This window comes from Formica exsecta, unplaced genomic scaffold (genome assembly GCF_003651465.1).
Source record: "Formica exsecta isolate Colony F162 unplaced genomic scaffold, ASM365146v1 scaffold348, whole genome shotgun sequence".
Taxonomy (NCBI): Eukaryota; Metazoa; Arthropoda; class Insecta; order Hymenoptera; family Formicidae; genus Formica; species Formica exsecta.
Genome location: NW_021850733.1, coordinates 67,699 through 83,546, shown reverse-complemented (window position 1 = coordinate 83,546; position 15,848 = coordinate 67,699). Strand labels below are relative to the sequence as shown.

General features: G+C 30.9%; 1 protein-coding gene across 4 annotated transcripts in view; it reads left to right on the top strand.

The window, feature by feature from the left end:
• The first annotated feature begins 802 nt into the window (after nucleotides 1–802).
• LOC115238549 (putative fatty acyl-CoA reductase CG5065) overlaps nucleotides 803–15,848 on the top strand; it is a 54,315-nt gene continuing 39,269 nt past the window's right edge. For 2 of the 4 annotated variants that reach the window (XM_029812478.1, XM_029812479.1), the window contains exon 1: nucleotides 803–991. The gene's annotated coding sequence lies outside the window, so the exon portion shown is untranslated. Of the gene's footprint in view, nucleotides 992–9,061; nucleotides 9,231–15,848 lie in introns of those variants that run through there. The other 2 variants (XM_029812482.1, XM_029812480.1) reach the window with 2 other exon arrangements.

Genomic DNA, 15,848 nt, shown 5'->3' with positions numbered 1-15,848 from the left:
TAAAATAATGAGAGGAATCAACTGGTGTAAAAAAATACATAACTTTTTAAATAAAAAATATGTAGCTGCTTGTTGCGAAGGACCACGCATGATTCATATAAAAAAAACGTTTTCGGTCAATTTGCTTGAATTTGTGATATGTTATAGCTCTTGTGTCCCTGATCAAAAATGTCAAGTTACAGAAACTTTCTATGTTCAGTTTTTGAATTATACAGGTATACAAGAGGTATCGGAACCCCTTAATATTTTGAAAAATACGCATTTTAGAAAAAAATGATCCATATAAAAGTTATAAAGTTTTATGTGACGCATTACATAGCAATATTATTATGATCTTGAATATAACGTTGTCAAGGTTACGTAAAAATCACTTTGAAATTTTGTAAATGGAAATCCCCATTTTCAATTGCATATTCTTGTAATTTATCTTTTCAAAAAGCTTTTCAAAACACTATAACAAAGTTCCGTTCCATTAAGTATTTTCCAAGTTATCAGGCTTGAAAGGTACAGTATACCGCCAGCATTAGTATTACTCGAAAGTGATTTTCACGTAACCTTAACCAATGCTATTTAAAGTCACATTAACATTGCTACTTAATACGCCACTTAAAACCCTACAACTTTCATTTAAAATATTTTTCTTAAAAATGCTATATTTCTGAAATTTGAAAAAATGCCCAACCCTGGAGTAAAGAGCAAGAGAAAAGAGAATCCGCATATACACACGAACGCGCGTGCGAAATGACACGAGATGCGCAGAGTTGAAGCGAGCTTATCCGCGCGCAACGCGGTTGGCCCGCAGTTGGCCGGCCTGAGAGGATATCTGGCAGTTCACCGAAGATGGCGGACTCGGTTGGCATGCGAGGGGCACTAACGGAAAAGCGGCGAGTACGCGAAAAATCAACAATTCTGTGTTAAAGTGACATTGTCAGCGTCAGCCGTGTTCGACGTGCATATCATAAGACAAGAGGAGATCTCCCAATCGGCTAAGGTAAGCGCGACATTGTATTTCGCGAGATGCAAAACGGATGCGGAAAGCCGCTGTCTCGTGCGGCCCCCGCTGCCTAGATTGGCCGCGCCTACTCTGTCTCATCGACTATTTCTCTCCCACTGTCACGCCTCTTACGTTATCCACGCGGTCTCGAGCATATCTTTTGCTGTCGAATATCACCATTTTCGACTCTCGGATTCATCGGCACGCGTGCAAACGCCGACCCTTCCTCGCGTCGTGCGAGCTCTCGGAGAGAAAACTCGGAGCGCTCGGATGGGGTGGTCTCCTTTAAAGATCGACCGAGGTTGTGCGACAGGCTCTCCTCACCTATACAAGAATATCACTGACAATGAGCGATTGACAGTTGGGCATTTGTTACGATCGTTTATCCCTTCGTGTTACGACGGAATAGTATGGACTATATAATGAGTTTCCGAGCCTGAATCGGGCGGAGCAGCCTCCCAAATCTTTTCTCTCGTTTCACGTAACAAACAAAACAGAAGTATTGTTTTGATTCGACACTTTATCTGGATACGATGCGAGTAGATACACTTTCTTCGTTTTTCTCACTCTCCTTGCGTTTTAATATTGTCACCAAATTCATCATTCATTCGATCTTCTTAAACACGATATGCGTTTTAACTAAGTAATATTTAATTGTTGAAAAAATATGTCGATCCAAGCATGCTTTTTTTCAAAACCTCGTAATATATGTTATAATTGTGGAGATGGTAAAAGTTATAAACCGCGTCACACACACTTCGCGAAACGTTTATTCTTCCAAGTTATAACCCCGTTATACTTATAGTTGCTTGCAATTTTGCAATTAAGCACACGGATCTTTTTATCTCGAGCCAGTAAGTCTGCGGAGAAACCTGATCGATACATACTGCGTCATTTACATATTACTTCCACGCCAAAATCTTGAGATTCGATTTGCATTTAATTGTAAGATAAATTTTTACCTTAATGTTTGCGTCTATTCGAATTTTTCCGAATCCCGAATCGCGTTTACGCCAATGAACTGGTTGATATACGACGTCTTAGAAGATGAAATTTCTCGAGATGATGTGATGGCCAACATAATTTAATCGACACTAACGTGAGAATTGAACAATTTTCACGTGATTTCCGACTCATCCAAGCATGCACATCGTCGTTACGACAGTTCGCATCAATTCGCATTATTTTTTTCCTATCTATTATATTATTAATCTATTATATTATTAATCTAATTCGCATTATTTTTTTCCTATCTATTATATTATTAATCTAATATTATTAAGCGGAATATAATTTTGACACTCTATAGACCTTGAAATAGTTTTGTATTACAAATAATCTTATGGCTTCTCTCAGAACGAACGATGAAAAACAAAATCTATTGGAAGTTGGAATTTTTTCTTCCAGATATAAAATTTTTAGTCCACTTTTATGTAATCTGTTTTGCATAAAAAACACGAATGAAATAAAGTAAACTCTACGACAGATGACAATTTTTTTTAAATGATGTGCAATTTTTTATGAAATTTTTTCTAGAAGAAATAAAACTCCAATTTCCAATGGATTTTGTTTTTTCGTTTGTGAATTTTTTCTTCCAGATATAAAATTTTTAGTCCACTTTTATGTAATCTGTTTTGCATAAAAAACACGAATGAAATAAAGTAAACTCTACGGCTGGTATTCATAGTCCGTTCTTATATTCAAGATCGTCTTAAGTGTGGTCTTGGGTCGTCTTAAGATCTCATTCAACCAATGAAATGGCCGCTTAGCATCTTAAGACCGTATTTAAGACGATTTTGAATATAAGAACGGACTATGAATACCGGCCTACGACAGATGACAATTTTTTTTAATTGATGTGCAATTTTTTACGAAGTTTTTTCTGGAAGAAATAAAACTCTAATTTCCAATGGATTTTGTTTTTTCGTTTGTTGAATCCATAAGATTATTTATAATATAAAGTTTTACTTTTTCAGTGTCTATAATGTCAAAATTATATTCCGCAGTTTAGATTAAGAAACTATTAAGTTATTAGAAATGCTGCATACTTTTAATAATTTATTAACTCTCGTGCACAATAAAATACGAAAAAGCGTATTGTGTGTCGCAGGTTTAATTTATTATAGATAATCCAACAATTCTAAGTATGCACAATTAATGACGCGTAATTTATTAATAATTATAACATATTACATTGCGTTACTATCCATATAATTGAAAACTTACATAAGTTTATTCTACAACTTTTTGCATCATAATGAAATTATGTCACCCTGAAATTTTTGCATATTCTTGTAGTGAATCATTTCAGATAATACAAAATATTAAAAGATGACGAAAAGATATCTTAGATCATTTTTTCGATAAAACGAAAACAATATTGCGGTGAAAGATTGCTACAATATGTATGCAATCTTTGTGTGCTGTATGGGACGTCTAACAAATGTTTATAACACATCTTTTTGTTTTGTCGAAAAGGCAAATATCTAAGAAAAACATCTTTTCGTGTTTTAATCATCTTCTTATAGATGTTTTTTAGCGAAGCAAAAGATGACTAAAAAAAAGACTAATGTCTTTTGGCTAAACGAAAAGTTCGTTTGCTTACCGCTATGTGACGCGCTATGCGTTATCTATTTCGTATTTAAATTTTAGTCATGATAACTATATAAAACCTGGCGGCTAATATGATTGTAACTATTTCTATCAGTTTAATTTCTGATACAATACCCATACAGAAGATTCAGATATTGAACTGATTTTTGAAAAATCGGGCAGATAAATTTCCGATTTTTAGTTATTCGGACAGAAATTGCCCGAATAAGTGAAAATTGTTCGTTTTAATTTCCATATAAATAGAAATCTTTAGTTCCATAAATTAAATTTTTTTAAATTTAATTATATGTATATATACATGTCAGATCAAATATTTTTGTCCATACATAGAATATAACTGCAATATATAAATATGATATAATCACATTTATTTAAATGGGAGATTACAGCTTACCGATAATACTTACGCAATATTATTCGTAATACTCATTTTGTTATACTTATATAATATTAACATAGCAGCATTTATTAGATTCTAATCCTACAATACATAAAAAACAATTCAAAGATGTCTATATTATAATTATAGTCATTTTTTAGTCATCAAACTAAAAGATGACTTACAATAGGACATATATCATCTATTAGTCATCTTTTTGTAAACTATATTCTCATTAAAAGACGTCTTTATAGAAAATATAATTACATTTACACGTTACTCTCAATCGGGTTTAATAACATCCATAGTTTTAAAACTGACCAATCACAGCTGTTCCTCTGAAGAATGGAATGACTGTGATTGGTCAGCCATAGAATTATGGATGTTACTAGACAATTAAGAGTGACATGTAAACGTAGACTATGTCTTTAGTCATCTTTTAGATAACTTGGTGCTGTCTGGGATAGGATTACATATATTGCACATTCTATAATCTATACTATACGTTTTGCATTAGAAGAGTTGTTTATTCTTCGGACGCAATATAATCCCCTCTTCCAGAAATAAATAAAAAAATAAAATAATGTAATGCAGGATGTGTTTTGGCATTATAAATTTAATTGTATAACAAAAACGAAAACATTTAATTATATTGAACAGAATAATTGTCAAATTAATCTTTATAAAATTGCCGAACAGTCATGATGGAATATCTAAACGTGATATAATCAACTTGGAAATATCTATCTTCCAGACGTCTTGTAACGTCGATTGTACGTTCATTTACAAAATATTATTCTGAAGCATATATTAAAATAAATGGCTGATAATTGAAACTGCTAAAAATGTATTTATTCCGCCACAGTTATTGATCTTCTGAATTCTTAAGATGTCAGCCAATCTAACAATAAATAATTGTACATTATTTTTGCCTTATTTATTGAAAAAGTAAAAGATAGGAACCTACGTTTTTTAAGATTATTTGTTTCTTTTAATAAGCTTTATTACTGAATTAATAAATATTCTATGTGTATATAGCAATATATCATAAACAAACTGGGATAAAAGATTTTAATTATAATCGACAATTGTATCTTGCCTGCGAGATGCAGTGATCGACAGCAACATATATTAAATATTTGAAAAAAACGGATAAAGTTCCGAAAAGGTCCCGTCTCCGAAACTCAGTATTCTTACGTATTTTGATGCGCTGATTACGAATATCATAGTGAAAATTGGCGACTATTTGATTTTCATGGTGAAAACCATCAAAAACCCATAAAAATTATAGTTTTTACGCTTATCTCAGTAAATACGGAAAATCATGATAAATGTTTTAGACAAAAGTTTTAGATCTCACAGAGATAAACATTTTATGTCCTATTCATTTTTACCGTACAAGTAATAGTTTTCGAGAAAATCAAAGTTAAACATATATCTCAAACTAATTGCTGTATAGGTGAAACTACAAAGGCTGACAGTACTGCGTAGGTACGGTAAAAATGAATAGGACATAAAATGTTTATCTCTGTGAGATCTAAAACTTTTGTCTAAAACATTTATCATGATTTTCCGTATTTACTGAGATAAACGTAAAAAACTATATTTTTTATAGGTTTTTCATGGTTTTCACCATGAAAATCAAATCGTCGCCAATTTTCACTATAATATTCGTAATCAGCGCATCAAAATATGTAAGAATACTGAATTTCAAGAAAATCGGAGGTGAGTACTTTTCGGAACTACACCCCCATTTTCTCTTAAAAAATCTGACTTTGCAATTACATGCGATTCGTGAGATACTTGTATACAATTATGAGTATTGTGAATAAAAATAAATTTATTTATTATGTATTTCATACATATACAACATCGTGTTATACATGATTTATTGTAAAGTAAACATTAATAAAAATGTAGGTTACTATCGTTTTTATCATGTCCGAAAAATCCAACATCTATTTTTCGATATTTACAATTTGAATCCTAGATTAACAAGTTGTCCTTGTAAATGACACATAAAAGAACATTCGGCGTTTTTTATGTAAATTTACGTACATCTTCAGCGTGATTTTATGTAAAACAAATGACCCAGACAGTATCAAGTTGTCTAAAAAATAACTAAAAAATGATATATTTTTTTGTAAAGATGTTTTTTAGTGAAAACGTATAGTCGATGAAAAGATGATTAATAGACAACATATGTCCGACTAAAAGTCATCTTGTAGCCTTAACCTATAAAATATCTAAAAGATATCTAATTTTAAACATCTTTGAATTATTCTAATTATATGTATTGTACAGTTAAAATCTAATAAATGCGGTTATATTAATGTTACATAAGTATAACAAAATTGAGTATTATAAATAATATTGCATAAGTATTATCGGTAAGCTATAATTTCCCATTCATAAATGTGATTATATTGTATTTATACATATATTACAATTATATTCTGTATATGGACAAAAATATTTGGATCAACATATATATGTATATATAATTAAATTTAAAAAATTTAATTCATGAAATTAAATATTTCATTTGTGCAATTTTTTTAATTTATGGAAATTAAAACAAACAATTTTTCACTTATTCGGACAATCTCTGTTTGAGTAAGTGAAAATCGGATATTCATCTGCCCGATTTTCCAAAAATCAGTTAAATATCTGAATTCCCTGTATAGGAATTATATCAGAAATTGAATTGATAGAAATAGTTACAATCTTATTAGCCGTGCTTTGCAAGTTTTATATAGTATTCATGACTAAAACTCAAATACGAGATAGATAACACATACCGTGTCATATAGCGGCAAGCAAACGAACTTTTCGTTCGTAAGCCAAAAGACCTTTAATCATCTTTTCGCTTCACCAAAAAGACATCTATAAAAAGATGACGCAAAGATGTTTTTCTTAGGTTATCTCTTCGGCAAAACGAAAAAATGTATTATAAACGACTTTTAGACGTTTTTCAAAAGACGACTTCTTTGTAATCAGAAAGACATTCTTTATTCGTTTTTTAGCCTTGCCGAAAAGATGACTTAAAAAAGACATATTTTCGTCATCATTTAGTTTTATATGCTGTTTGGGGAGTTAAGAATTGAATTATGGTACAAATCCTAGTGACCGTATTCTCAGCACAACTCGTTTGCATAACGCATATTTAGTAACGTCAAACATCATATAGAACGCATGGAAGACAAAAATTATAAAATAAAATCTTTGACGCGTATAATATTTGACGTATATGTTAAATAATTACAAAATAAATCCACTAGCTATTTAATGGAATCATGTTTAAACATAGCAGTTTTATAACTTGATAAAGTATGTCACCAGCAAAAAGCATGTGAATATTTGCTCTCTCTTTCTTTCTCTTTCTTGAACCATGTATCAAAAAATAATTTATTTTCTGCATATACAAGGTGTCTCACAACCTCCGTACAATATTTTAATAGCGTATTCTAGAGGCAAAATAGAATAAAAAATCTTAATACAAAAATATCGAGGCTACAATAGTTTTTGAGTTATAAGTGATCAAAAGTTTGCCAATAATATTGCATAGAATTCACGTCTTCAGGCTCGTAACTACATTTACACATATACTGATCTGTCATCTGTTATTGCTGACAAATAAAATAAATAAATTGATTTCCACAAAACTTCTTCGCGCGATCAAAACAAAAATAAACTCCGTTTCTTAATGTGTAAAAATATTAAGTTTATATTTCTATTTAAATATAATAATTAATCAATCATCTAAATTGTTATTTAAGAAAAAATTACATTTTTTACGTACAACATTTATAGTTCGTTAATATCAGCTGACCGCTGGTACGCGTGTATGTTACGGATCTGAGCGCGCGAGCTCTACGCGATATCATTGGCAAACTTTGATCGCTTATAACTCAAAAACTATTGCAGCCGCAAAATTTATGTATTAGAATTTTTGACTTTATTTTATCTCTAGAATACACTATTAAAATATTATACGGAAGTTGTGAGACATCCTTTATGCTATCATTAGTGCTTAATAATACAGACCGATAAAAGAAGATGTACTCTTTGTAATATTAATAAATGGTTCTAAATCTTTATCAACTTTATCATCAGGTCATAATTCAATTATCGGTACACTCAAACTCTTATTCCTATTATTTCTTTCATTATATATAAATTTGTATAGTTTAATCTGTACAATTTGTAATTGTAAATCGTAAAATTGAATTGTGTAATCAGCGATAGATACTATAGTGTATACTTCACTAGCGGTTAAAAATATATTAACTAATCAGATTACAACAATGTTGTTTGATGAAAATTGGAATATATAAGCTGCCATTCAATTATTATTGTACATCGATGAAGTCTTAGAGGATATTTTGAGATAAAAAAGTGGCTTCTATGTTGTTTCGTTATCTTTTTTACTTAAAGATAAAGAAATAAAATTATTTTTCTTTATTACAGGAAAAAAATTTGTATCATAATGAATGTAACTTATATTAAAAACGTGTTATTTTTAACGAAGCCATTTCCATCGAAAAACAAATGAACTATTCCTATTGACGTCAACCCAAGAACCTCTGATCATAAAATGATAGAAAAAAATTATTCATGACGAAGCACTACTCAAGTTATTTAAATACTTTTTGGGATTATTCAAATTTTTGATTGCGGAAATAATTTAATATGTGTGAATAATGACCGAATAACATATAATAAATACAATTAATATTGTACATACATATATTAATATACATATATATTACTATATGATATACATATACATATTAATCCATACAATAAATTGAATAATGCAAAAACAAAGGGGAATAAATCATCCATCAGTTGGATCAAATAAATATTTATCTTATGGTCACTTGATTATTCAGTTTTTTCGATATTTTTTTTTACATAAAAATTTAAGAGCGTTTATCTGTATATGTGGTAGGATAAGGTAATACGATGGGGACATGGCGGTAAGGTGCGGCACGGGATCAGCTTCAGTAGTGGGAGAAAATATTCCGTTCTAACAAGTGGACAGGTATAAGGAACTTGAGTTAGTTTTAGATGCGCTCAGTACATGTTTCGTTAGTCGTCCGTTAATCTTCGAAGGAAGCCGATTCATCGCGTTTTATCATCGCCGAGAAAGAGGTGCGCGAATCTTCTTCTCTACCCTGATCGATAACATTCTTTGGATGTCCGGCAAATCGAGAAAGAATCGCGATATGAAGCTCTTAGGTAAGCCAAAATCCTATCCGAGAAAATGCTTGGATATACGCAACATTTGGGAGAAATCTATAATGTTTTTCGATTAGTTGAATTCAACAGAGTACGAGTCGCGAATAAGCGTTCAATAGAAATTTACTGACGTATAGATAAGACAATAAATAATTTTTTTTTATTACGCCACACATATCTCCTATGTCGAATCTATCATTGTACCAGGGACAAATGAGGAACTCTTTTCATATCGCTTCTTGATATACATATTGTTGATCAAATAATTCTTTTACACGGAGAGGATGCGCGATAATCTTTCTCTCTCTCTCGAGATTATCCCGTGTATCCTGCATGTGTATGATTATGAATTACAAAACTATTATGATATCATGTTTGCAACTTGAAATTAACTTGGGTCGTATTTAATCGTTATGGCGTTGTAACACCTGCCGTATTTACTTACGAAAGTTAAAAGTGAGAGTAATAAATTTCGTAGCTGCAAAATTTACATCTCGTTAGGTCACTTATGTTAAAACCTGTTCCTCTACAGGGTGCTCTCTAGAATGAATTAGGATAAGCCTCTTTAAAATTTAATGTATATTGTCATTATCCGCGACTTACATTAAGCATGATATTTTCGAAATATCTCTAGAATGTATTTACTTATTGCGATCGAAACTGAAGAAAATTGTATATTCTTTGTGTGTTGTTCTCAAAATGACTCTTCTTACATGTGTAGTAAGTTTATTTCGAATATACATACATACGCGCATATTTCTTCATTCCTGCACAATCACCTGTGCAAAATTATATTAACAAAACACGATGGAAAGTCGATTTATAAATTATTCATTATTGTATAAATGACGCAGTGATTTTTTAATTGAATACATTTTTACGCACATTCTCTCTATATATTTTTTTGTTTTTTATATGCGTCCACAATAATGCAAATTAATTTATTCTGAATTAATTTTATAATCAATCGGGAAATAAAATTATCAATATTATAATGAAACGCCCTGAGACGTATTTATAAAATATATAAAATATGCAATGCATTTTTATTTCTACAAACACAACTTGCAATTATAAATATGTACAAAGTTTCAAATGCATTCGTGTGAATAAACACAGAAGTAAACCGCTTGCAAGAACAGAAAAATGTGTGTTGGAAATCCAGGGTTGGGTAAGTTAATTTTTTTTTAACTAAGTTAAGTTTAAAGTTAATGGCCCAAAAATTAATTAAATATTATGTACGTCATTAATTTAGTTTAAAAGTTACTTAAGCAAAAATTAACTCAGTTAAAGTTAAGTTAAAAAATTATTAACTTATTAAAAAGTTAAACGTTTATTATGCAAAACTATATGTTTTTTATATAATTAATCTTTTAATTATACATTTTAAATTAAACTTTTTAAATTTGAGTAATATAATGAAAAGGTAGTTTTTTATAAGAGAGATAATGTATTTTTTCTTATATAATAGTTAATAATACACATTATTTAAATATATTATAGTTGTGTAATAGAGATATTATAGTGTTTTTAAAAACAAAACGGTTAATAGGGACTTCGGTTAAGAGGACTTTCCTGTTTAATTTGAACCGCCCTACCTGCACACGTGCGTTTTTTCGTTCGCGTTCTTGCGGACTCTCTTTGCATTTTATCTTTATCTTTAATTGTTAAATACTCTAACAATAAATTAAAACAATTTAAAAATATTTATTGAATTTTAATAAAATGTTATCTCAAAATTATGGTCCGTCATTTTTCCTCTTAAGTCATCATATACTAAACCATTGGCACTAAACATACGCTCTACGTGCGTCGAGGATGGTACCGTTGTGTTGTATTTTATGAACGCACATTTTAATGGTACTGGATACTGTCTTATATTATTATAATTATTAGTAAATAGATAATCTTTTACTATTAAAGATACAAAATTTTAACTTGTCTAAAAAAGTTGATAAGTTAACGTTAATGCATTTAAAAGTAACTAGTTAAGTTAAAAGTTAACACGTTTTTTTAAAATTAACTTAAATTAAATTAAAAGTTATTAACTTTTCAACTTTTTAACTTAACTTTTAACTTTTTAACTAGTTACCACCCAACCCTGTAGAAATCTATCTAAGAATTTTATATGTGCTATAAAAAAAAAGGACATCTTAAAAACGACTAGAACACATGCGTATGATTTCTTTTAATTTTAACTTTGATATCTGAAAGAAGGTCGATTGACACACATTCACATTATTGAGCATCTGATCATGATTGCTCTACCAATCGTCCATGTCAATTAGATAAGAATATCTTTCCAGTCGCGTCACCACGCTCTGATGCGTGGCATGCATTTCGGAAGTCAATGTCCCGCTGACACACTTCGAGACGTAGCGAGCGGATGCAAGGCGTGTTATTGGCCGTTATTAAATACGTGCTGTCGTGCAACCGTATTTTATTATCACGCGGTATCCAAAAGAAAACCTGTATATATTACGCAAAATTTTGCGTTACCTAGAATTAAACAAGTTTTAGTATACCTGAATCACACACCTTAGTATATTCTGTTATCGAAGAATGCAAAGTAAATAAGGCGCGATAATTTTTCACACTTCTGGTGTAACTAGAATAATCTTCTCGCCTCAAGTTTCAGTCGATTTAATCGCCAAGAAATTTATAATATGTCTTCTTCTTCGGCGCGCTTGCTTGTAGAAGCCATACATAGTTTTCCAGCGTTGTAACTATCGATGATAATAATTCACGCTTGGAAAGTCCCAACGCTCTTGCTCTTATTGCTGCTCTTACAACATTTGGTAAAAGGCGAATTCTGCAATACGTATACCGGTTCCCGTATTGCGGGGTGTCGAAGTTTTACGCGCAAAATGTAAGATACTTATTTATCGGGTTATCCAGGAAGATACCGGAAGGCGGTGAGAGTGATGGCCGAAATAAACCAGGGAAGAGGTGGATGGTTGATCGGTTTCGCGGTGGCGGTTGCAATCGTGACCGTGGTCTTGATCATGCTTGCGCTTGTCGGATTCGTCATGTAACGGGTTTATACGTACATGTAACGGACGCTCAGTTTCTCTCGGTCGCTTCGCTTCGAAGTCAGGACAGTGACCTAGAATCCTCTTGCTCGTATCCGTTTCTATGTTTATACTATACGAGCACGCTTGTTTCTATTCGTTTCAGCTTAATTTCAGTTATCGATACGCCCGACCGAATTTACGTCTTGTCCCGTGAAAGATTGCGAGAGAAAAGGTGAACGAGATTGTTAAAGTGATTTGAAATGCCACAGAAAATGTCACATCTAAATTATTTTGTTGGAATAGGTATCGAATTTTAATACGATATGCATAACATATATATTTATAACGTAACTTTTTATGAGGCGCGAAATCGGCATTACGTACCGACCGAATTTACGTCTTGTCCCGTGAAAGATTGCGAGAGAAAAGGTGAACGAGATTGTTAAAATGATTTGAAATGCCACAGAAAATGTCACATCTAAATTATTTTGTCGGAATAGGTATCGAATTTTAATACGATATGCATAGCATATATATTTATAACGTAACCTTTTATGAGGCGCGAAATCGGCTTCATATATTTATGATGATAAATATTTCTTTTTGTCATTATGCAAATACACTCGTGTGTACATAAAATACCGATGGTCACATATAAATCATTTTGATTCTATTGATATTTCAACAATAAAATATCCCGAAGACATCTTAATCAACAATAAAAAAAAATGTTTAAAATTTATTTTGTAACTTTTGTTATACATGAACATTTTGTACAGAGATGTTAAGGAATATATATAAATTTTTAAGCACTTTTTTTTGAGACAGCTATAACAGCGACAGGACATTGTGATTCATATGTGACTAAGGAATAGAGCAAAAAAAATTTATGATCTATAGGTTAATTACGTAATACTTTTTGGCTATACGCGCGCGCGCGCGCGTAATACTTTTTTCATTAATGTTTAAACAATATTTACATAATTGTCGATATTGAATATTTATTGACGATATTGAATATACCGTTTTATATACCGCATTCAGCAAAAATAATTGAAATTAAATAAAGCACGTAAGATATTATTCCGATTTATTCAAACATAAAGCGATTTGCTTCCTCATAGAGGAAGCTTTGTTTTCGTGACAAAATTTTTTTCGAGTTTTCTATGCCAATGTGTTTAAAATGTTCCAAAACATCGAAAAATCATATTCCTAAAAAATGTCTGTATGTATGTATGTATGTATGTATGTATGTGTGTATGTGTGTATGACGCAAGATATTGTATAACCTCTAACTTCCGCAATTTTTGAGATATCGGGTTAAATTTTTTTTACATGGATAGAGTATCATTCAAAGATGGTTGGTACTGAATTTGGTGAGTATCGGTGAAAGGGTTTATTTTTTACAAAATTTTGAATTTTTTGGGAAATGTCTGTACACGCTGTAACTTTCAGAAAATTTTAGATATCGGATTAAATTTTTTTACATGGATAGAGTATTATTAAATGATGTTTGATATTGAATTTAGTGAGAATCGGTGAAAGAAATCATTTTAATTTTTATTTTGCTCACAAAGCTTCCTCTATGAGGAAGCAAAAATTGAAAAATCCGCATGCTTAAAGCAGCTTAAGCTTTGTAAGATAAAATAATGAGGAAGCAATGTGCAAGTTTCTAATTTGCACAACTCTACTTGTTCTAAATTATGACGTAGTTGAACGATAATATACTCTACTTAAGGGGACTAGGCAATAGTATTTGTCGAAAATGAAGTTCTTTTTGACTTTTTTTTGATTACCAAAAAAATGAATTAAAATCGTCCTTTAATGAAAATTGTCCTTTAACAAAATGTTTATTAGGATCATAAAAACCATAAAAAAATTGTTTAGTTGAGAATATACATTTAAAAAATCTAAGAAGCGATTAAAATGGCGATTTTTTTAAAAAAGTTCGTCGAAAAACAGATTTACTTGATTTTTTTCTCAAAAACTAAGATTCGCACAGAGTTTTTAGAGGTTCAGTTTGAAATTATACATATTGTGAACATGCTCAATTTTTTTCAAGTCGATTTGAGCTTCTGTATTTGAGTTATCACTGCAAAACTTATTTAAAAATCCTTTTTGATCAGCCATGTGCAGCGCCATTTTTAATGCATATTCTCAACTAAAAAAAATTTTTTTTATAGTTTATGATCTTAATAAACATTTTGTTAAAGAGCAATCCTCGATTTCAATTCATTTTTTTGTAAATTCCCAAAAGAAGACTTCATTTTCGACAAATACTATTGCCTAATTCTCTTAACACAGAATCAGAATGAAATAAAAATCTCACTTGGATTATATAATTATACGATTTAAAACTAATAAAAAGTGTCCAGCATTAGAACCGATTTCGGTATGTGATATTTATATCCCGTAAAGTAAGATATTATAGATAAGCGATGGAACAGAAAAAACTCTGTTGTATAGGAAAATATCTCATTAGAAAAGTTTCTCATTAAGTTGTAATGTCGGATTATTACGAGGATTTCAATAATAATTTCTAAATTTTTCTTGCATAAGTACGTCTTTAATTAGCAATTATAAGCCGCGCCTATTAAAAGTAATTGATACTTTTGTACTAATAACTTGTTTTTTGATCGTGCTATTTTCAAATATCACTTAACCGATAGCAGGATTGTAATTTTTTTGTAAAGTTAATGAAGCCATGTTTTCCTTGTTTTTGTGAACCATAATGTTGGTAACACAATATAAGGCGTTATAACGATAGCGCGTGTTCGAAACTGCGATGATTACGTAAATGTCGCATTGTGAACCTCTGCATGCTAGTAAATCGTTGACAATTAACTGCACGTAGCGTAATGTCGACTGCGAAGAAATCGAGAATTAAAAATACATTTACTTTTTTTCGACCATAATTTTTTGACGATTCTTTTAATAGCCCAATTCCATCATTACATATCTGCTACTTATTATTACGGTTTTTGTAAAAACATTTCAATTTTATTTTTAATTTTTTTAATTTTTCTTATCCTTCCGTCATACAGAAAAAATGTAGTTATTAGGCAATTGATACTAAATAACATCAATAACACCGCGTGAGATAACGTCGCGTCATATCGCATAATATTCGATATGCGAGGCGATAACAAATATTTCTCGCCCATTCGCAATTAATATACTTCGTGACTTGTCAGAAATTCTGTAAACTAACGATTTGTCCACGAACTCGTTCCTTTTTATAGCAATAAAGCCGAATAGCCTCGTAACCCGCTTACGGCACGTTAGACCGCATCGTTTGCAAATCGGTTGGTAAGGTGCACTTATACGCCCTTTCATGACGAACAATTATCGATCTCCTATCTTTTCTCTCTTATTACATCGCTTTAAAGCCAGCGCCCGTACCCGATAAAATTATAAAAAGTAATCTTATATGCATCCTATATTTACATTTATAATTTTCTTATTATAATTAGTTGTTCCCATATTTTAGAATCACCAGAGAAATAGATCATTTTGACGTTATAGAACGATAATGTAATTATATATTGAAATATGATATTTTTTCGACTGTCTCGGGGCCATATGTCCTCTCGGCTTAGGGAAA